The following is a 21,626-nucleotide window of genomic DNA, read 5'->3' as shown; positions in this document are numbered from 1 at the left end:
TTGCAAATGAAGCTGGGTTTCAGGTTGGTCTCACAGGAGCTGCATTCGGACGGCCTTTGTTCTCCCTAGTCTGGTCGGCACTCCTTCCGGCCCTCTGCAATCCCTGGCTGGGGCTGAGGCCCGGCTGTTGTTCAGGATGAAAAGGTATTGGGAGCCCTGCTGCTGTAATTGGAGCTTGCACCTGCAGCCCTGAGCCTTGGAGGCGGCTCGGCACTGGGTCCAGCTCTATCTGCGTGTGTTTTTGTGTCTTGCACTTTATTCCTCAGTGAACACTGGGATACTTGCACAGTTTTTTTGGCCCCAGTATGCTGAAAGGGATCCAAGGTACTTGGCCACTTTCTCTGCTCTGGGGAACTGGGGGCCATTCTCTTTACTCACTAAGGAGAGATTTTTAGCTGTGTAGATATATCCAAATTATCTTGATCGAATGACTTTTGGCCCCAAGACGGGACTTACCCAGATGAAAGGTACCCTGCAGGGACAGTGTGCAGCTGCGCAGCAGGGCTTTCACCCACCAAGAAACGGATGCATTTTTTGTTTCTCACTCTTCCTGCAAACTTATCCAAACAATGCTAAGGTGTGATGACTAGGACCCCTATGCTCAGGCCAGGAAGAGCGAAATCAAGGATTTACTAACGTGGACCAATGTGTTCAGCATCTTTTCCTTTGCTTATTACTTACTATCTGCATATCTTCTTTAGCAAAGTTTCTTTTTTTTTTTTTTTTTTCTTTTTTTTAAATTTTATTTTATTGGTGCACTGTATTCATACATCATAGTGGGATACAAACTTTTGTAGACATACATGCACACATCGCCCAGTCAGCCCCCACCCGATCCCCACCCCATTCTCTCCCCATCCCTCCTTCCCATGCTTGGCTTAGTGGTTGACATCTAGTATTATAGCAATTTATCCAAAATTAAAAATGGTAATCTCACATAACAGTTTCATTTGTCTGATACCAAGCGTTTGATGATTTAAAGATAGCATTTCAATATTTCTTTTTGCTTTCTTTCTTACTAGAGCATATTTTTTTCTGTTTTTTTTAGGTGAAACTATCATATATTTATATATTTATTTTTCAGAAAAAAAAATCTATCCTAATATGGAATATGAATTCTAGATACCCAAAACGATCTTGAAAAAGAACAAAGCTAGCAGATATATATTTTCTGATTTCAAACCATATAAAGCTACAATAATTGAAACAGTGTAGTACTGTTCTAAAGGCAGATATATAGACCATTGGAGTTAAATACAAGCCTAGAGCTAAATTCTTCCCTATATTGTCAAGTTATTTTTGACAAGGTTTCCACGAACATTTGGTGGTGGAAATAATAATCTTTTAACTAAATATTGTTGAAAAATAATAATTACATGGAAAAGAATAAAATTGGACCTTTACCTAATCCCATATACAAGTATTAACTCAAAATAGATAAAAGACCTAAATATAAATCTTAAGACTATAAACTTTTAGGAGAAAATCTGGGTCATAAAACCTCACAACATTGAAATTGGCAGTGATTTCTTGGATATGATTTCAATGGCACAGGCAACAGAAGAATATACAAACTCCCTAAAAAATAAAAGAAAATATTGTATATCCAAAGACAATGTAAACAGAGTTAAAAGTTACTAATAGAATTGGATAAAATATTTCCAAATGCTATATCTGAAGGTATATTAATATTCCAACTAGAAATCCTAAAAATTAACAACAATAAAGGCAAACAATACAACTTAGAGATAGGTAAAAGACTAACATAAATAATGAATCTCCACAGATAACCAATCTTAGTTGTCTGTTGGATGGAAACTCTTGTTTCTCTGGTTCTGGTGAGTGTTACCTATTTCTTCTTTGTAGTTAATCTCTTTGAGTATTTTCTCTAGCGCTGGTTTTGAAGACATAAATTCCTTCAGTTTCTGTTTGTCATGGAAGCTTCTTATTTCTCCATCTAATTTGATAGAAAGTTTTGCTGGATAGGAAATTTTTGGCTGGAAGTTGTTTTCTTTCAGAGTTTGGAATATGTTACTCCAAGCCCTTCTGGCTCTCATGACTTGGTTTGGGAAGTCTGGAGTGATTCTAATTGGTTTGCCTCTGAATGTCAGTTGGCCCTTTGTTTTTGTTGCCTTTAAGATTCTCTGCTTGGCTTCCACATTGGTCATTTTGACAATTATGTGGCGTGGGGATCCTCTTCTCCGATCCTGTCTAAAGGGAGTTCTATAAGTTTCCTGGATCTGTGTATCAACCTGTTGCTCTATATTTGGAAAATTTTCTGCTATTACTTCCTTGAAGAGATTGTTGATCCCTTTGGTATCACTTTCTTTTCCCTCCTCTATTCCAATTATTCTTAGGTTAGCTCTCTTAAGATGGGCCCATATTTCTTCAATGTCAGATTCCTGCTGTTGGATATTTTTTTCTAGATTAGAAACTATGCATTCATTTTTGGATTGCTCATCTTCTAAGAGCGAGATTCTGTTCCCCATGTGGTCTAATCGGTTGTTTGTGCTTTGAATTGAGGCCTTTACTTCATTAATTGCATCCTTTATCTCTTTTTGGCTCTCTCTGAGTTCTTTTCGAAGCACCTCTATTATTTCTACAGTTATTTTCCTGATTTGATCTTCTAGAAATCTCTGATTTTCTGTTTTATCAGGTTCTGATGTTGTGGGGTTGTGCACATTCATTACTCCAGTGTTATTCCTCTTTCCCATGATTTCGGAGGTTTGTGCCTTCTCTGGGTTCTTCCCTTGGGTCACTATGGCTTCACTTAAGGTGCTCTGGATCTCGAGTCTGTATTATCTCAGACCCCACTACTTCTTTACTGGGTTGTATCACAGAGTCTCCGACCCAGAGAGTCGATAGAGGCTGCTTTAAACTATGGGGGGTGCCAGGTTGCACGTTCTCCTATGGTGTGATATCTCTGCCACCGCCACTCCCTCACTGGGTCAAGTCCCAGGAGGCCCAATACTGCGATTTCTCCTCTGTGGCCCGCAATTTGACTCACTGTTCTTGAGTACGCAGATGTAGCTGTACTGGACTCGGTGAATTCACTGCTGCTGCCGCCGCCGGTGGCAATATGGCGCCTCTGCCACGCCCTCGGCCATGAGGCTGGCGTGTTTTTTCTTTTCTGGTTTTGATTTCCACTCTGAATCCCTGCAGCGTGTGCTGAGCTCAGCCACTGGGAGCTTTAAATGCTGTCTGCGCCGAAAGATCCCGCCTGGCTGTTCCGCAGCGGCTCTCCTGGCTTGCTGTAGCCGTCCGTTGAGTTCGCCGCTGCCGCCGGCAGTATGGTGCTGCTGCCGCGTCCTCGGGCGCGTGTGTCTCCTCTGTGGCCCTGAGCTCTGTTCTCAGTCCGCTTTCTCTCTGGAGCCTGGTGGGTTTTTTTGTTTTTCTGGTGATGGTGTTTTCTGGCTATGAAAGGCGCTCTTTTTGTGGTAATGGAGATTGGTTGTTAGCGGGACTCTTAAGCCCCGCTTTTCTCGGTCGCCATCTTCCCGGAAGTTCCTATTTCTATCTTTAGCAAAGTTTCTGTTCAACTCTTTTGACTCTGAAATTGACTTGTCTGTTTTCTCATTACAAAGTAAGTAGCCCTAATTCCCAAATGCAAAATCTGAAGTGCTCCAAAACTTAAAACTAACTTCTTGAGCACCATAAATTTTATGTTTAGTCTTGGGTCCCATCTCCAAGGTATCTCATTATGTGTATAGAAATATACCAAAATTAAAAAAAAAAAAAGTCTTAATCCAAAATACTCTTGGTCCCAAGAAGTTTAGATAAGGGATACTCAAACTGTACTAACTTTTGGGATGCTACTATATATTTTCCTGGAGATATTTTTATTTAAAGAATCATCTTGAGCCAGGCCCAGTGGTATACGTCTGTAATCCAAGTACTTAGGACTCTGAGACAGGAGGATCACAGGTTCAAGAACAGCCTCAGCAACCTAGTAAGCAGGTCCCAAGTAAGGACAGATTCAGGCCAATTCAACTTTTTTATACCTCTTGGTATAAAAGAATTCTCAAAATAGACATATAAATCATAAAATATTTAAATGAATATGTGGAAAAAATTTGTAATTTTGGACATTCATTAAAATTGGTCATATATAATAACACTGAAGACAATGTCAGTATTTTAAATTTGAGGCCGACTGTGGGGCCTGGGACAAAAGTCTCTCCTGGTCACTGGTCACCTTGAGTGACCAGTACCAGCTTGGGGTCCTTCTTGCATAGCCTGTATACCAAAGTTGCATCTGACATGGCTACTTTATTTTTATTTTTTGATACTAGGACTGAACCCAAGGGCCTTCTACCTCTGAGATACAACCTTAGCCCTATTTTGTTTTTTATTTTGTAACAGGATCTTGCTAAGTTACCGTGTGCTGGCCTTGAACCTCTGATCCTCCAATGTCAGCCTCCCAAGTACTGGGACTGGAGGAGTGTGCATGACCTCTGGCTCTGTGTGGTTACTCTTCAACACTCTGTGCTTGGGGGTCAAACAAATGCCACAGGAACGGCTATGGAAGAAAGGACCATTCCAAAATATACGCAGATTTCTGGGGCCTTTGGAGGGACCTTTTGCTCCATCCACCTATGAGCTTTGGGGCCCCAGGCTGGCTTTGGATTGGTTGGAGTCCTGGTCTTTATGCTTGGTTTGAGGTTAAAATGGTGTCATGACAATGAGAAAGGCTGCTTTACTTGAAGAATTCCCAGGGGCCACCCAGTCCTGTCAAAAAGCTCCTACCTCCTGGGGACTTTGACCACCAGCTCTGTGGAACTGCAATCTCCTTTTGCCTCTGTGGGTATCGACAGTGGTGGTCTGAGGAAGGGGTCTTTGTTCACTCATCAGATAAGGACTAAGTTGTAGAGAGTGGTCAAGTAGCTTAAGACCTGCACCCTTCACTTTCTTCCCCTCCTGTCTCCTTCCTAGAGCTTCGGAGTGTGACAGGCCTGCCCTCAAACCCAGGTCCTGCTGCTTCATAACTTTGGGCAAGTTACTAAAGATCTTTACACCTCCGTTTCTTGATCTGTAAAATGGAAATAACAATAGGACTTTTCAGAATTCTGAGAAACAAGGATGATAAGTTGGGTCCCTCCCCCATGTGAGGTCAGCAGGAACAGGAGGCGGAACCCCGGAAGCCAGAAACAGAGGAATCACGTGACTCCAGGTGCCTTGAGACTCCAAACATCACGACAGACTCCAGAGGTCACGAGACTACAGATGTTGCGAGACTACAGATGTTGCGAGAGAATCAGCATGCCTATAAAACATCGGTGCCTCGATCTGCCACATGACTCAGCCGGCCGATCAGGACTATGCGCAACTCTCCAGATGCGTGGCCCGTCGATCCCTTCCCCCATGGCCGTCTGACTCCCCAGAGGGTACTGGGGTTGGAGCCGAATAAAGCAGCGGTCTCTGATAACCCGGTTGTTTTTACCTCCCTCCTAAACTCCCAAACTCTATTTTCAGCCTAACAAAGAGCAGCCAAACCAAGTAGAGTTTGAGGTACCTGGGATACAGGAGAGTTTCAGTAAGTGATAACTATCATTATTCCATGAATTAAACACCACGAAAGACAAAGCACCTTGCCAGGTGTGTTTTCTTGTCACTCAGCACCAGTCGGTGAAAAAGTTTTATTAGTCTACAAAAATCATTCAACAAACTCTGTCTTAATAACAATGACTTCTTGCCCTTTGAAAACAAAACTTGATGGGTAAGTTGGACTCATTATATATTTTGTGCTTTATTTTAGTAATAAAAGAAATAAATGGAAAGTGATTTAAGTTAAAAACAACATATTATATCCTGAATTATTTTTGCATCTATCTTGACATATGCCTATAAATTAGTTTACCACCTGGTTTGTGATAAGAAATTTGCACAATGAATTTTGTCAGAAAATACAGTACTAGCTGGGACTCTCACAGCATATCTTCAGATGATCATGGGTAGCCCTTCCCCAAGACCTAGCCAGATTCCAAGTCAGGTAATATGGGTGGCTTCTCAGGTGGGGAAGATTAATTCAGCACCCAAGGAACTGCTGCTGGTTGGCCAGGCAGAGACTGGGAGGCTCCTGTTGGAGGGAGTTCCAGACCTTTTGGGAGGTCATTGTTGTAAACCCAGAGAACCAGTTCTGTGAGGTTGGCTCAAAGGGCATGTTTAGTGGGAGTAAAAGAGAGGTGTGGCGACAGGGTGGAGGAAGTCTGGGAGGATTATAAGCAGCATAGGCAAAAGGCTGGATTTTCAGAAGTATGAGAGAAACAATACATGGCCCTGGCTGGGGGGCAGCTGCTCCTTTCTTGCCAGCAGGAGGGAAGTGAGCTGGCAAACTCTCCAGTGAGCCCAGAGGTATTGCAAGTGAGAAGGCTCAGCCAGGCAGCACCCAGGCCAGAAAATAAAGACCGAGAATTCAGCTTAGCTCTATTTTGCCTGTGGTAGAAGCACATTTGAAAGTGCAGAGACTGGAACCACGAAAGAGCTCCTTCCCAGGAACATTCTGGAAGGCAGCGAGACTTCCTGGCCTTGGGTCGCCAGCCCTGGTGTGTGGCAGAGTCCTCTTGTGTGGTGGGTGAATGAGGAGATTTAATAATTTCCTTCCCTGGGCTGAAAGGGGGGAGTTCTTGGCATGAGGGCGCCCGTGTGCATGGCTGGCTGTTGGTGTTTTCCACCAGGCACTCCAGGAAAAGGAAGGAGCTTCCTCCTGCTTGAATCAAAAGGTCAAAGGCCATAGAAAGTGCCTTTTAGTCATGGGAGAGGCTGGCACTGAGGTGTGTCACAGAGAACCTTTAGTCTCCCTAACTAGCTGAGTAAAGAAAGTTTGTTTTGGTTTTTTGTACTGGGGATTGAACTCAGGGGTATTCTACTTCTAAGCTACATTCCCCAGTCTTTTTATTTTATTTTTATTTTGAAACCAGGTCTTGCTAAGTTGCTGAAGTTGGCCTTGAACCTGAGATCCTTATGTCTCATCTTTCTAAGTACTGGGATTACAGGCATGTGCCACCACATTTGGCTTAAAGAAAGCTTTATGGAAGGAAGAAGGTTTCAGTGGCAGACATTCTGTCTGTTCTTCTAAATGCTCGGAAATTGAGATCAGCCATAGGAAACGCAGGGACTGCCCGGTGCTGTCTTGGCCTTTCACACTGCAGTCTACCAGCTTTAGTTTAGATGAAGGATGCTCTGGTCTCTTATTTATGGACATTAGAGAAAAAGACTGGTATCGCCGCATCTCTGGGGCTTATTTTAGTGTCTCAGTACAGGTGCTTTGGGGAGTGTCTGAAATGATGGGACATATTAGACACTGGACATGTGGGGCTGAGGACATCAGTCATTTTCACTCAGTTTTCTTTATAAAGCCAGACACAGTTAATTTCCACTCTTAAGTTCAGGAGAGAAAAAGCTTTATATCTAAGAAGAGATAGAAGAGATTCCTCTCGCTCCGGTTGCCGGGAAGCTCAGTGGAATCCCAGCAATACCAACCAGAAGACTTGGAGCATCCATGGCGCTTCTTCTGATCTTGTCACCCTATTTTTTTATACTTGCCCTATAACTAGTTCCAAGTTTTGTTCATATTTGCCATTGTTTTATTGCAGAAACCACAACCTCATACTGCCCCAATTTCTGGAAAGAAAGTGGTAAATGACTGAAGTGGGTGGGGTCATAGGGCATGGTGGGGCTGCTGGGGACCGCAAGCTGAGAGAGGTCTTGATGGCGATGACCCCGTTGTCATTCAACTCCTTAGCCATAATTTTCTCAGAGCATTTTTAAAAATTTAATTTAATTTAATTTTTGTGGTACTGGGGATGGAACCCAGGGGCATTGTACCTCTGAGCTACACTCCCACTCCCAGCCCTATTTTTTAAGTATTTTTAGTTTTGTATTTTTTTTATGGAACTGGGGGTGGAACCCAGGGGCTTTCCTACCTCCAGGCTATACTCCCAGACCTATTTTATACTTTATTTGGAAACAGGGTCTCACTAAGTTGCTGAGAGCCTCACTAAGTAGCTGAGGCTGGCTTTAAACCTGTGCGATCTTCCTGTCTCAGCCTCCCAAGTGCTGGGATTACAAGCGTGCACCACCATGCCTGGCTTAGTATTTTTAGTTTGTGAAACAGGGTCTCACTAAGTTGCGAAGGGCCTCCTTAAGCAGCTGAGTCTGTCTGTGAGCTCCCATCTCCACCTCCCAAATGCTGGGATTTCAAGTGTGTGCCACTACGCCCGACCTGCTCACAGCATTTATAACTCCAACTCCGTCTGCTTGGTTAGTATCTGTCTCACCTTTGCTCCACCCCCAGAACACAGAATAAATAGTACCTGGCACAGAACTGTCACTCAAAACACAGTCGTTTACTGAGTGAGTGAATGTGGGTCCCAGGTGGCCAGATTTTCCTGTTTTGGAAGAATTTGAAATTTATACCTGTATATGGAACCTAATTTTATAAAGATATTTGGTGGTTAACAGAAGACATTTTACCCTCTGTGCTGGCCAGATATGGGCTTATCTGATGTGTTATACAAATGGGTACCGCACCCATGTGATTTTGATGTGTTACAAATCACTATCATCCACTGCTAATTTTTTTCACTTATTCTTTCATTATTGCTTCAATTGGCAGGAGTGAAGTAAGATGGTCCACGTGGAGATGAAGCAAACCTGTGTGTTTTGAGGTGCAGGAAGCTACGAGAGGCAGGAAGACCTGGCAGCCTGTGCTGGCCTGCTGGGCAGGCCTTCCAGCAAAAGGGAAGGAGGAAAGGTTCCTGGCTCCATTTCCTTCCTTCTTCCTGTTCCATAACAAGAGGTTGGGCAGGTGCTTTACCTGATGTGGGCTGTGTCCTCAAAGTCAGTTTCAGCCTCATGCTGGGTCTTTTTTTTTTTTTTAAATAAAGTTTGATGTAGAATTAGACCATCAGAATATTTCTTAATTCTCTTAAAATCCCCTCACATACCACCTTTGAATATTCTAGTAGCACAGACACAATGAATAGTTGATCATTTTGCAGTGTCTTTTCATTTCTGTATCTTCAATATGATGTTAATCTTATTGTTTTAAGAGGTAATCTCTTTATGTATTGTGTTGATAGAATGGTCAGTATTTTGATTTTACAGAGAATGTCATGGCTAATCTTTGCCAGCATGACCAAGTTTTAATTGAGTTATATATTTATCATCCCAGAGAAGAGCCTTAAAATAAAATTGAAGCATTATAATTTAGGTCTCTACCATTTCTAGGGAGTACTGAGAAATTTCTCTATAAATCTTAGGACTTTTTTTTCCTTCTAGTTCTAATCGTTTTTCTCCAAAATCTTGGTCCACTTTCTTAATGAACAATTGTGGGGAGCCATTAAGGCTTTCCCCTAGATTAATGTTTCTGACTCAGCTGACTGTCCTTCGCCTAGAGTCAACGGGGTCATGGAAAGTTCAGAGTAAAAGGTCTGGGAGAAGATCAGATGGTGATGGCATGAGGGTACTGATTAACCTATCTATTATATATGTGCTTTGGATTGGTCTTTATTGTGTTCTGGTGGTGGTAGCACGAGGATGTTGATTGACCTGTAACTGTATAAATACCTCTAGAAAAACAAACCCAGCGTTGGTGCAAGAGAGATGATATTGACCCAGAAGTAGGCGTTGGCCAGTGGGTCGTCGTCGGTGCAATGGAGAATACTGACCCAGGCGTAGTCGTCGACCAGTAGGAAATATTGACCCAAGAACAGGGGTCGACCAGTAGAGATAGTAGGCTGGTGGCTCCCCCACGTTAAAATAAATTAAATATTCCGAGAATCAAATTCTTAGAGTTAAATTCTTCATCCTCACGCCTCTCTTCAGAACCCGTACTTTTGCCGGCTGGCTCCGGCAAACAATAACAACAAATTAATTCACCGTCATTTTAAAATTATGGCAAAATACATATAACACAAAATGAACCATCTTAATAATTTTAAGTGTATAGTTCAGTAGTGTTAAATACATTCACATTGTTGTACAACTGTCACTGCTATCTCCAGAATTCTTTTCATTTTGCAAAATTATTAAAAATAATTTTTCATTCTCCCTTTCTCTCAGTCCCTGCAACCACCAATTGTGCTTTCTGTCTCTATGAATTTGACTACTCTAGATATCTCATAAAAGTAGAATTATATATTTGTCATTTTGTAACTAACTATTTCATTTAACACAATGGTCAAGCATTTTGTGACATGTGTGAGAATTTCATTCCTTTTTTAAGGCCAAATTATATTCCACTGTATGTATATGCTACATTTTGTTTATCCACTCATTTGCCAGTGGACACGTGGGTCCCTTTCAACTTTTGGCTGTTGTGAACAATGCTTCTATGAACAGAGATACACTAATATCAGCTTGTTTCCACTTTCAATTCTTTTGGTTATAAAGCAAGAAGTGGAATTGTTATCATAGGCAATTCTATGTTTAGTGTTTTTTTTTTTTTTCTGTACTGAGGATGGAACCCAGGGGCATTCTAACTCCAAGCTACACCCCCTGCCCTATTATTTATTCTTTATTTTGAAACAAGGTCTCACTAAATTGTAGGGCCTCACTAAGTAGCTGAGGCTGGCAACGAACCTGCAATCCTGTCTCAGCCTCCCAAATGCTAGGATTATAAGCATGTGCAACCACACCTGACCCTATGTTTAGTTTTTCATAAATTCTCATACCATTTTGCACAACTGCTGAACCATTATACATTTCCATCAATAGAACATAAGGGTCCCGATTCTTCTATATCTTCAACAATACTTGCTGAATTTTTTGTTTTGTCTTAATAGTAATTTTTCTAATGGGTACAAGGTGGAATCTCATTATAGTTTGATTTTAGTATACCTAATGATTAATGACATTGAGGAACACTTCATGTGTTTCTTGGCCATTTGCATACTTTTTTGGAGAAATATTTATTTAAGTTTTTTTTTTTTGGTGGTACTGGAATTCCTGGAAACCCTTCTATCTCCGGGTTCTACACTCCCAGACTCCTATATTTTATACTTTTATTTGGAAACAGGGTCTCTCAAGCCAGAGAGGCTGGCTTCGAACCTGTGCGATACTCCTGTTTCCGCCTCCCAAGCACAGGGATTACAAGCCTGCGCCACCACGCCCAGCTTTAAGTTCTTTTTTAACTGATGTTTTTGTTGTTGTTGAGTTGTAGATGTTCTTTATATATTCTGGATATTAATCCCTTATCAGTTAGATATGATTCAAAAATATTTTCTCTCACTCTGTGGGTCATCTTTTCACTCTGTTGATTGTGTCTTGAATATTTTTAATATTTTTTATATTATATTAATATATAATATTTAAAATATAATATGTAATATTAAAATATAATATGTAATATTAAAATATAAAATATTTTAATATTTTTAATATTTTTAATTTTGGTATCTTATTGGCATTTTTTCTCTTCCAGATCTCAGGGATATGGACTCTAGGGAAAAGAAGATTGTCTCGTAGCTCCAGTAGCAGGGGTTAGCAGGCCACACAGCTCAACAACTGCCAAGTGCATATGAGGCCACTCACAACTTACTGTACCGGTGAATCGAAAGCCAATAGAACAGAGGTCTCCTTAGCATGCAGGGCAACACTGGGACCTTTCAAGGCCAAAACAATGAAAAGACCATGATTCCTCCCACACTCCCAAAATATGTCAGAGAAAAACAAAAATAAGCCAGGAAGCCAAAAATTCTGATTTTTCTCATGACTTCATGTTTTTTTTTATGTGCCAAAATCTGTTCCTTTGAATTTTTAAAAATTCATTTAAAAATGTATCTGTCAGGAAAGATCTCCCTTGCTCATAGAGAGGCAGAAGAAATATCATCAAAATGACCATTCTGCCAAAATGTTCTACAGAATCAATGCAATCCTTATCAAAATACCAGTGACATTCTTCATAAACCTAGAAAAATCAGTCATAAATTTTATATGGAGGAACAAAAGACCAAGAATAGCCAAGCAATTCTCAGCAAAAAGAACCATACAGGAGGCATCACAATTCCTCACTTCAAATTATACTACAGAGCTATAGTAATTCAAGCAGCATGGTATTGACACAAAAACAGGCATACAGACCAATGGAGCAAAATAAAAGATACAGAAACAAACCCACACACTAATAGTCAATTGATCCTTGACAAAGGGGCCACATACATACCCTGGAGAAAAGATAGCCTTTTCAACCAATGGTGCTGAGAGAACTGGCTATCTATTTGTAGAAAAATGAAACTAAATTTTTTTTTTTTTTTTGGTGGTACTGGGGTTCCTGGAAACCCTTTTACCTCTGGGCTACATTCCCAGACTTATTTTATATTTTTATTTGGAAACAGGGTCTCTTAAGCCAGCACGGCTGGCTTCAAACCTGTGCGATCCTCCTGTCTCCGCCTCCCAAGCGCAGGGATTACAACCGTGCACCACCATGCGGGGCGGAACTAAATTTTTACTTTTCACCCTGCACAGGAATCAACTCGAGATGGATCAAAGACCTGGAAGCTAGACCAGAGACTGTGAAACTATCAGAGGAGGGCATAGGCTCAATACTCCAACATACAGACACAGTAACCTACTCAACAAGACCTCCAAAGCTCAGGAAATTAAAACAAGAATTAATAAGTGGGATGGTATTAAACTAAAAAGTTTCTGTTCATCAAAGAACATCATCAAGATTCTAAAGAGAAAGCCTATGGAATGGAAGAAGATCTTTACCAGCTATCCCTCTGATAGAGGGCTAATATCCAGAATATACAAAGAGCTTAAAAGACTTTACACCAGCAAAATAAACAACCCAATCAAGAAATGGACAACTGAATTGAATAGACACTTCACAAAAGAAGAGAAACAAATGAACAATAGGTACCTGAAAATACGTACAACATTATTAGCAATCAGGAGATGCAAATCAAAACTACACTGAGATTCCATCTAATCCCAGTCAGCGGCACAATTCACAATGGCAAAACTATGGAATTAACCTAGGTGTTCATCAACAGATGAATGAATTTCAAAATTATGGGAAATACACACAATAGAATACTACTCAGCCAAAAAAAAGAACAAAATTACATCATTTGTAAGAGGATGGAAGGACCTGGAGAACATTATGTTAAGTGAAATTAGCCAAGCACAGAAAGAGAAGGGACATATGTTTTCTTTAATGTGCACCATCTAGGGAGTATTTGGGATACCAAAATGACTCCAGATAATGGAGGAGATCCTAAGAGGAGCCAGGGAGGAAGGGTAGGAGAGGAGGAAGACTGAGGTTCATTAATGAAAATATTAACATGGACTATGTGTATACATGTGGATATACCATTGTCAATTTGGGTACTTGGTATTGGGAGGAAGGAAAATGGGGAAGTGGAGGGGCACTAAGTACTGTGCGCATGCATTCCATTGTCAACATGATCTACATTATGATTTGAGACTATAATGCACGAATAAAAGCAAAAAAGTTGCCATTAGAAAAAAACTGGTGCTTCGCCAGGCGTGGTGGTGGACACTTGTAATTCCCTCGCTTGGGAGGCGGAGACAGGAGGATCGCGCTGGTTCGAAGCCAGCCACGCTGGCTTAAGAGACCCTGATTCCAAATAAAAATATAAAATAGGTCTGGGAGTGTAACCCGGAGATAGAAGGGTTTCCAGGAACCCCAGTACCACCAAACCAAACCAAACCAAACCAAACCAAACCAAACCAAACAAAACAACTGGTGCTTCTGCTTTGCTAGTGCACAATTTCTTTTTTATCTACTTATTGGAAAACCAAAATAACATAATATTTATCATATGTTTCATATGCTTTGTGTTTCTGTGTATACCATGGAAATAATTTAAACTAGGCATGATGGTGTACACTTGTAATCCTTGTACTTGGAAGGGTGAGACAGGAGGAGGATTGTAGGTTCAAGGATAGCCTTGGCAACGTAGCCATGCTCTCAGCAACCTAGCGAGATCCTGTTTCAAAACAAAAAATTTAAAAAAAGGATCAAGGGTATAGGTCAGAGGTAGAATGCCCCTGGATTCAATCCCCAGTATGATAGTAGTAGTAGTAGTAGTAGTAGTAGTAGTAGTAGTAGTAATAATAATAATAATAATAATAATAGTTAATCAGGCCAATCCTAGGAGATAATATCTATTACAATTTCCAGATTTACAGTGAAGGGAACTGAGGTGTTACAGAGCAGTATAACTTGCCTAAGATCATAGGGGTAGTAGTAAATCACAGAATAGGGATTTGAACCCAGAAGGCTCCATCCCATTGGCTCTGACTCTACAGTCTACGGTCTGGCACACTGGCCTGGCATATCCAGCCCTCCCTTTGCCTTTGGCACCGGCCTCATGAGTGAGCTCTCAGGCTGACCACCACTTCCCCCTCACCCCTTCACACTCCCATTCCCTCCACCCCCTCTACCCTGTGAGCCGGCTACCCCTGGGCCTCCCCTCTCTGCCCACTGAGTCTGGGTGAAGCGCCCTCCCAGGGCCAAGCAGCTCACTGTCCTCAGCCATTGGGAACTCTCACTGATGGCACGCCTGCTGCTCCTGCTGGGTGGAGTGCTCCTGGAGGGTAGAGACCAAGGTTTCAATCTTGGCTCAACCTAGAGACAAGCACCTGGGTCTGTTTTTATCTGTTGTTGAGTAAACAAGTGAGGAGGAGCCAGACAAAGGCACCATAGAAACAGGAGCAGTGACTGTGTGAGTATTGCTTGCAGCCTGGAAGTGTTGCTGCTGCCGGAATCAGACACAAGCTGCATGCACGTGGAGGAGAGCAGGAGGAGTGGGAGGAAGTAGGTGGTGCGAGCCTCGTTCCTCCAGATTGGTGCTGAACATGCACCCATCTGTGTGGAGGACACTGCTCTGCCCCCCAAATCAAAGGCAGCGACAACATACACACAGTAGGGTTGCATCCTGTTGCATCCATGGTACGTTAAAGGTCGTTTAATATTCCTAACTACCAAACTTCCTAGCTCAGCCAGCCTACCTTCGATGTGCTGACAGGCCTGCATTAACTGCTTTGTCCTCGGGTAAGAGCTTCTCATAAAGTCCATTTTTTTTTTTTTTTTTTGCATTGAGGATTGAACCCAGGGTCATTCTACCTCTGAGCCACACCCTCAGCCCTCTTTTTTTTTTTTTTTTTTTTTTGGTGGTACTGGGGTTCCTGGAAATCCTTCTACCTCCAGGCTACATTCCCAGACCTATTTTATATTTTTATTTAGAAACAGGGTCTCTTAAGGCAGAGCGGCTGGCTTCAAACCTGCGTGATCGTCCTGTCTCTGCCTCCCAAGCGTGGGGATTACAAGCGTATGCCACTACTCCCGGCATCCTCGGCCCTTTTTATTATTATGTTGAAATGCTCCCCCAAGCCCAAGTTTGAGGCTCATCTCCTTTACAGAGCCCCACCACCCACTCGGTACCCCGTCAGCACTCCCTGGCAGGAGCTTGCATCATGACACACCACCCAGTGTTGGGAGCACGGAAAGCATTTGGCCAACATTTGTGGCCCAGCATGGTGGCCCACATCTGTAATCCCGGCTACTTGGGAGGCTGAGGCAGGAGGATCACAGGCTCCAGGCCAGCCTCAGCAACTTCCTAATACCCTCAGCAATTTTGTGAGATATTGTCTCAAAATAAAAAATGAAAAACAAAAAGAGCTGGGCATGAGGGCACATGCCTGGTAATACCAGTAGTTGGGAGGCTAAGACAGGGGGATCATCAGTTCGAGGCCAGCCTCAGCAACTTAGTTAAACCCTGTTTCAAATTAAACATTTTTAAAAAGGCTCAGATACAGCTTGGAATGCCTCTGAGTTCAATTCCAAGTATAGGTAAGTAAATATGGCTAGGGACACACACTCCAATAAAGATTTGTTGAACTGGATTCAGTGCCAGGCTTAGAAGTAAATGGGGAGGGGGAGGGTAAACTGCATGGGTCCTGCAGCTATGTATGTCTGGATTTTTAAGGAGAGTTCCAATTTCCAGAATTCCATGCCATCAGAAAATTTGTCAGAATTTGTCAGAAATCTGGCATTTGGCTTGGAAAGGAGGGTCACCATTCTACTGGAAGGGGGCGGGGTTGAAGACAAGACATGGTGTCAGGCTCCTGTAGACCCTCTTGCCCTTGGGCAGGTCACGATCTCTCTCTCCATGAGTAAAATCACAATGGTACCACCTAGTCCTTCTGTAGGAATGAAACACAATCTCTGTGTGATTATGTTTTGAAAACTGATCAACAATCATAACGTTATGTAAATCCAATTGCCATTAGTGGGATTGCTTATATTTCTACTGACCTGTTTGGCAAATATTTAAAAATTCTTGTGTGTGTGGTACTGGGGATTGAGCCCAGTGTGGCTCCACCACTGAGCTGCACTCCAGCACTCTTTTTATTTTTCATTTCAGAACAGGGTCTCACAGTTACTGCATGCTGGCCTTGAACCTGTGATTCTCCTCTTTCAGCCTCCCATGTAGTGGGATTACAGGTGTACTGTCATTACAGTGTGTGCCACTATGCTTGGCTAGTTTTTTTTTTTTTTTTGGTATTGGGGTTCCTGGAAGCCTGTCTATCTCTGGGCTACACTCCCAGACCTATTTTATTTTTGGAAACAGGGTCTCCTAAGCCAGCGCGGCTGGCTTCGAACCTGCACGATCCTCCTGTCTCTGCCTCCCAAGTGCGGGGATTACAAGCGTGCACCACCACACCCGGCCTGGCTAGTTTTTTTTTTTTAAAGACTTTATAGTAAAGGAAGAAGGTCTCCATAGAGATCAGTAAAGAAAAAAATCCAACACAGAGAGCAACTGTCCTGAGCCTTTCTGGTGTTCCGAAGATGGCATACCTAGAGATGTCTAGGCTTTCTTCCACACCATGGCGGAGAGGTGTGCCATGTGTGTCAGGTGGGGTTGGGTGGGAGGCTGGACAGGAGCAAAGCTTTCTGAAATGACATGCGATTCCCCCTGTGGAGGAACCAGGCCACCTTACCTTGCTGCATTCTGGATCGTTTTCCAGGAGTGTGAAGCCTTAGGGACAATCCACTTGAGAACTGAACTTTTGTAGCGCAATGGCAGGTCAGGAAAATTTCAGTCATCCAGCTATGCACAAAAACCACTCACGATGACACATGCAGGAGTTTTGAGTTTTCAGTGTATCCCCCTTCCTAATGCAGAGCTATGGAAGAGACCCCTGCCTCTAACAGCAGCCTGTGGGGGCTTCCATGTAGAGCAGCCCCCGCAGAGTGGCTCCGGTGAGCATCTGTGTCAAATCTGTTCTTGTTGGATGGGTTGAAGCTCCCTTAAACTTCCTCCCGCCCTTGCCAAAGCCACAATGCTTTTGTTCACCTTTGGGGCTGCCAAGTCTGACCTGCCCAACCCCCTGAGTGTTGTTTTCCTACAAGCCATGAAACAATGACCTCAGAGCCAGTGAAGGGAAATCAATAAGGAAATAAACACAGGGTCAACTGCACCTTCTGGCCATAATGAGGCCCGGGACATCACCATACAATAAATAGGTGTGTACATTTATAAATGGGCAGAGCTACTGACCCTTAGGCCTTGGAATCTTGGGCATCTTTGTATCTTTGAATACATAAAGAAAATTGCACTAAAATCTCTCTCAGACAAATCAAGCAGTTCTGACTTTCCAACACTTTTGCCAAAACTTTTGAAGATTTTTCCATAGACAGCTCATAACTGAACATTGATCAACGTTCGTAAATTAAAAGAAAAACAATAAAGAATAAGCAAGTTTATGGTTAATGTTACAGTGCCTCACGTTGCTGGGCACCAAAACTTGTTATGGTGGCAGAGCAAAACTGTACTGGTGTGAGATGTAACCACGGGTTCTTGTTCTTAGCTATTTTAGAAAAGACTAGCCAGAATTCTTCTGCTGTAAGCTTAGGCAGTTTTATTATTATAAAGGCAGAAAGGACAGAAATTAAAGCACTACATGAGTAGTGAATATAGAGGAGTAACTTGAAAAGAAGTTATTGAAGTTTTTGGATACAGAACAGTTTTTATAAAGAATTTTATCTCCCATGTTTGCTTAACCAGTCATCTTCCTGACCCAACTAGATCTGCCCCTTTTCCAGGCAAGACTTTTGAATGGGATTTCTTCCTGTAGGCCTGCCCTGTCTCTGGTACAGACCCTAGCCTTTTGTTAGACCCAAAATGTATTCATTGATTATCAGAGTCTGGGATCTCATAGTATCTAACTTCTTTGAGGAAGACTAGTACCATCCTCCCACATCATTGGGGAATTTTAGCCTGTCTGCCAGAAGTTATTTATTATGTAAAACTTGTCTTTAGAATGCAAATGCCCTGGGCTACCTCTATTGCATTCTTGCTAATCAGTTTTGGTGCCAGGAACTCCGCAGGGTTCCTTCTCTGCCTGTTCAATACCCAAGCTCTGACTACTTTCTATATTTTAAAATTAATGCCAAAGCATCTGAAGTCAATACATTAGTACCAAAGACATTTCTGGAATTAGTACCAGAGACCTTTCCCAATACTGACACAGTTAACACTGTTGAAGATTTGGATTTCTAAAGATATAGAATTAGAGCTGGCTGTGTTGGTGCATGCCTGTAAACCTAGTACTTACAATGCTGAGACAGAAGAATTTCAGGTTTGTGGCCAGTCTCAGCAACTTACCAAGACTCAGCAACTTGGCCAGACTCTGTTTCAAAATAAAATAGGACTGGGGGTGTGACTCAGAGGTAGAATGACCCTAGGTTCCATCCCAGTACCCCCCCCCCCAAAGATATAGAATTAGTATTTTAAAAAGGATTTCATCTGTTCGGGCTTTGACATCATCACTATTGGCAATAGAAGCAGCAGCATCTTTACTAATATATATTGAGCACCTACCATCTGCTGGGTCCTGTACTAATTGCCTGGCCTGCATTTCTTCATTTTACTCTCATCATAATCTTAGACTGGTACCCACCCCCATCCAGTGTATAGATGAACAGACTGAAGTGAAGGGGTGGAGTCACTCTTGTAAAGTCATCAAGATAGTTAAAAATTTGAATGTGACATTGCAGGAAGTTGCTTTTCTGCATCATGATTGAGCACTTCTGGGGACAGCAGCTCTGGTGGTGGCCATAGATTTTGCTTAAATAAACTACTAGGTCTGGGAATTTTTTTTTTTTTTTTTTTTTTTTTTTTTTTTTTTTTTTTTTTTTGGTGGTACTGGGGATGGAACTCTTTTACCTCCGGGCTACACTCCCAGACCTATTTTATATTTTATTTGGAAACAGGGTCTCTGAAGCCAGCGCGGCTGGCTTCAAACTTGAGCAATCCTCCTGTCTCTGCTTCCCAAGCGCGGGGATTACAAGCTACAAGTGTGTGCCACCATGCCTGGCAAAAAAATTTTTCTTGTACTAGAAATGGAACCCAGGGACATTCTATCTCCAAGCTATACCACCCAACCCTATTTGATTTTTTACTTTGAAACAAGGTCTCACTAAGTTGCTGAGAGCCTCACTAAGTTGCTGAGACTGACCTTGAACCCATAATGCTCCTGTCTCAGCCTCCCAAATACTGGGATCACCGCCATGCACTACCGTGCCTCTCTGGGGAAAGAATCTAAACAGAAACATGGATCATCAGTGCAGCAGCCTCTCCCCAGAGACGTGAGTCTGCACATCTCTCATGCAACATGTGGCAGGACAATAGAGGCCAGTACCTGCCGCCCTCTCTGGTAACAGGTGGCTCGCCTGTGCTCCCTGCCCTCCGCTGCGATGCTGGCTTTCACCCGTGAAAGTGTGCTATAAATCCCTGGCCTCTGTATTTGGGCCAAGACTGATCTCTAAGTGCCCTTTGACTTTAGGAACCTAACTGTTGCAAGCTTCTTTTAATCAATGATCCATGGAATGAATTAAACCAAGTCCCAAGTCTGGAAACTTCTACTTGATTAGAAGAAATCAGCACATGTGTTCTCAGACCTGAGGTCAAACTTGGACTTTTTTGTTTGTTTGTTTTACTGTCTTCCTCTGTACTTCAGTTGTGTTCAGTGAGCTCTCCTGTGCCATGGCCATTGCCCAGGACAGCTGGCCACTGGTCAAAGAAAACAGCTTATTAGGAGACAACATGATGCCCTCCAGGGAAATTTTAGTTGTCTATTTGCATGAGTATGTGAGTCAAGGGACTTCAGAGCAAATGATCACCCTTAGATTTGGTTTAGTGGAGCTTTGGGGGGTCTTTTGCTGTAAGGCAAAACTTGTGGTTGATCAGCTTGGGGTTGGTCAGCTTCTGGTTCTCACCAGAGTCTAAACACTTATTTACTGAGCTGAGCACAGTGGTGCATCCATGCCTGTTATCTTAGTACTTGGGAGGTTGAGATAGGAGGATGGCAGGTCCGAGGCCAGACTCAGAAACTTAGCAAGACCTTCAAAAACATAACAAGACCCTGTTTAAAAATAAAAATAAAATAAAATAGGGCTGGGGGTACAGCTTGAAGGTAGTATATCCCTGGGTTAAATCCCCAGTACCAAAAAAGAAAAAAAAAAAAGAAAAAAAAAGAAAATGAAAAAAAAAGTAAAGAAAAGGTATTTACTGAAGTTAGGGCAACAAAGAGGAAAATTGCAAAGAGTTTGGGTACCTAGTTTAGACATCATTTCACTGTTCATTCACAGGGGTTTAAAGCTAAGGCCCATCTTCAGGAATGTTCACAGACTAGTCCTGGAGCTCTTTTATAAGAACAGGAAATTTAAAACAGTCAGATGCACCTCTTCAACTTTATCAGATGAAATAAAAACCAAAATGTTGGAAAGGAGCCAATGTAATGGGAGCTGTCAATTTCCTCATCTGCTTCACAGCTTTTCACCATCAAAGAACAATGACAGTAGATTTGGGGAATATTGGATGGATACTTTGGGGTATTCCATTCAGAGAGGTAAGATAGATGGGTATTATTTCTCCTTCTGCTCCTGCAAGCATCTGGATTGGTACCGATTAATTTAGTTCCAAGAGTTGAGTCTACTCTGGGATAAACGACAAAGTCATACACACACACACACACACACACACACACACACACACACCTCTGGAAACTTTTTTGTTGTTGTTTTATTGCATGATCACGTATCCAAGGCAGCTGACTGTTTTCAACTGGAAACAAGAGAGAAGTCACAGATGAGAAACAGGACGTATTAATCTAGCCTTACACATGTGCCCTTTCCAATGCCGGAATTACTCACTCCTGGCAGTCCATCGCCTGGTGGCCCGACTCTGCTCAAACTCCCTATCTTTAGAGTATCATTTCCACATGGAGTGAGACTTTCAGTGAATGACAGGCTCATTCTCCTACTCAGCAGAAATGTCAGATGCAGCCAAGTCCTAATCACGAAGGGAACATAGCTTCCCCATGAAAGGAAAACGATTCATTCTTCGAGGGTCTCAGAAAAGTCACATGCCCAGATGAATGCAGAGAAAATTCCTCCTATTGGATACATTTTGAGGGAGGAATAAATCTGAGAAATGTAAAAATGACAGAGAAGCAAGTTCAGTCCTCTAACTGTGATAAAGAGATCAGAAGCTGAGCTCGCTCTCTCCCCAGCCCGATCTCACTCTTACAGACGCTCAGGCTGAACCTGTGTTGATGATAATAGGGGGTAAAACATGGTTTCTTTGAAAAAT

The sequence above is a fragment of the Muscardinus avellanarius genome (genome assembly GCF_963383645.1).
Source record: "Muscardinus avellanarius genome assembly, chromosome: 6".
NCBI classification, from domain to species: domain Eukaryota; kingdom Metazoa; phylum Chordata; class Mammalia; order Rodentia; family Gliridae; genus Muscardinus; species Muscardinus avellanarius.
Note: the sequence above shows the minus strand (reverse complement) of the source record.